Here is a 2,690-nt window from a genome sequence, read left to right as displayed (position 1 = left end):
AGAACGGTTCTTAGAGGTCTTTATGGATGATTTTTCAGTGTTTGGTTCATCTTTCGATGAGTGCTTGCATCATTTGTCATTAGTTTTGACTAGGTGTAAGGAAAAGAATTTAGTGCTTAATTGGGAGAAATGTCACTTTATGGTTCGTTCAGGAATTGTTTTAGGGCATATTGTATCTTCAAAGGGTATAGAGGTAGATAGAGCCAAAGTTGATCTTATTAAAACTTTACCGGTCCCAAGAACCGTAAGAGATATTAGGTCATTCTTAGGGCATGCTGGTTTTTATCGTCGTTTCATTAAGGATTTTAGCTTGATGTCTAGACCTCTTTGCAATTTGCTTGCAAAAGATGTTAAGTTTGTCTTTGATGATGCTTGTTTAGAGGCTTTTGAGAAGCTTAAGTTATTACTCACTACCGCCCCCATAGTCCAGGCACCCAACTGGAATCTACCCTTTGAGATCATGTGTGATGCTTCAGATTATGCTATTGGTGTTGTGCTAGGTCAGCGAGAAAATAAGCCACTTCATGTGATTTATTATGCTAGCAAAACTCTGAATGATTCCCAGTTGAACTATACCACTACCGAGAAGGAACTATTAGCCATTGTGTTTGCCTTAGACAAGTTTAGACCCTATCTCTTAGGTTCTAAGATCATCATATATACTGATCATGCTGCTTTAAAATATCTTTTGTCTAAGAAGGATACTAAACCTAGATTGATTAGGTGGATTCTGTTGTTGCAAGAGTTTTCTCCAGACATTAGAGACAAAAAGGGTGCCGAAAATGTTGTAGCAGATCACTTGTCTAGGCTAGTTGTTAGTTCCCCAGATGATTCCCTTCCTATATGGGATAGCTTTCCTGATGAATAATTGTTCTTTGTTACCCAATTACCTTGGTATGCAAATATAGTGAACTATCTTGTTACTGGTCGAATGCCCCAACATTGGGGTAAACAAGATCGTTCTAGATTTTTAGCCGAGGTTAAGCACTTCTTTTGGGATGATCCTTATTTGTTTAAGTATTGTCCAGACCAGATTATTAGGAGATGTATACCTGAGAGTGACCAGTCTAGTATTATTTCCTTTTGTCATGATCATGCTTGTGGGGGTCACTTTAGTGCTAAGAAGACTGCTGCTAAGATATTGCAGTGTGGATTCTATTGGCCTTCGTTGTTTAAAGACTCCCATAGTTACTGTGTTACTTGTGAACGTTGCCAGAAATTAGGAACCATTTCCCGTAGGAACATGATGCCCTTGAACCCGATTTTGATTGTTGAGGTCTTTGATGTGTGGGGTATTGACTTTATGGGTCTGTTCCCTAATTCTTTTGGTAACCTATACATCCTTGTCGCTGTAGACTATGTCTCTAAGTGGATTGAAGCGGTTGCGTGTAAAACCAATGACCATAGGGTTGTGATAGAGTTCTTGAAATAAAATATACTTACACGTTTTGGTACACCGCGATCTATAATTAGTGATGGAGGGTCGCACTTTTGTAATGAACCTTTTAGGCTTTTAATGAAGAAATATGGTATTACTCATAAGGTAGCTACCCCGTATCATCCACAGACTAGTGGTCAAGTTGAGGTTTCTAATAGGGAGATAAAACGTATATTAGAGAAAACAGTTAATCCTAATCGGAAAGACTGGTCGTCTAGGCTTACCGATGCCTTATGGGCTTACCGTACTGCGTTTAAGACCCCTATTGGAATGTCGCCTTATCGGCTTGTTTATGGCAAGGCATGTCATTTACCTGTTGAGTTAGAACATAGAGCTTATTGGGCTGTTAAGCAGCTAAATTTTTCACTCGACAAGGCAGGAGCCCATAAGAAACTCCAGCTCAATGAGTTGGAAGAGATTCGTAGAGATGCGTATGATAGTGCGAATGAGTATAAGAACAAAATGAAACTTGTGCATGATAGGAATATTCTAAGAAAGACATTTTCTCCAGGTCAAAAAGTTCTTCTGTATGATACCCGCTTACATCTTTTCCCTGGGAAGTTGCGTTCTCGGTGGACGGGTCCTTTTATTGTTCGCACTGTTTATCCTCATGGAGCTGTTGAAATTAAGTCACCGGATGGTAGTAGTTCTTCGAAGGTTAACGGTCGGAGATTGAAACCCTTTTTAGAGCCCTTTCCTACAGGTGATGTTGAGGAGGTCCCTCTGGAGGACCCTATTTACCCTTGATTGACCATCGAGGCGGATTGTATGTCGTATAATAGTTTTTGATTTTCTTCACCCAGGTACTATCTTTCCAACTTCTCCTCGTGTTTTGTTACTTTTGGTACTGCTCTTTCATTAGAAACATTGAGGACAATGTTAGATTTAAGTTTGGGGGTGGGGAAGAAACTTTTTGTTAGTTTTAAGTTGCAATAAATAAACTCCAGATCCTAGAAATTTACGCCTATTAAGGATAGCACTAACCAATCTAAGTGGATGGAAACATTTTTGTTTTAGGAGCTGAGGAACCAATCTGACTAGATGGAAACATCTATAGAGTCTATTCATAAAAGCACAGAGCTCAGCTGTTAGAAATAACATGATAGTTTCGACATATCTCGTCGAGTCCTTTTCACTTTCTATTTTTAGTTTTCTTTTATTTCAAGTGATTTGGTGGGGCACACGATTCAAGTTGTTACCTTTGCTAGGGTGAAATAGAGTGACTGAGTTACCAAAAAAAAAAAAAAAAAAA

This window comes from Papaver somniferum, chromosome 4 (assembly GCF_003573695.1).
Source record: "Papaver somniferum cultivar HN1 chromosome 4, ASM357369v1, whole genome shotgun sequence".
Taxonomy (NCBI): domain Eukaryota; kingdom Viridiplantae; phylum Streptophyta; class Magnoliopsida; order Ranunculales; family Papaveraceae; genus Papaver; species Papaver somniferum.
The sequence above is the reverse complement of the archived record's forward strand: the minus strand, read 5'-3'. Positions refer to the sequence as shown.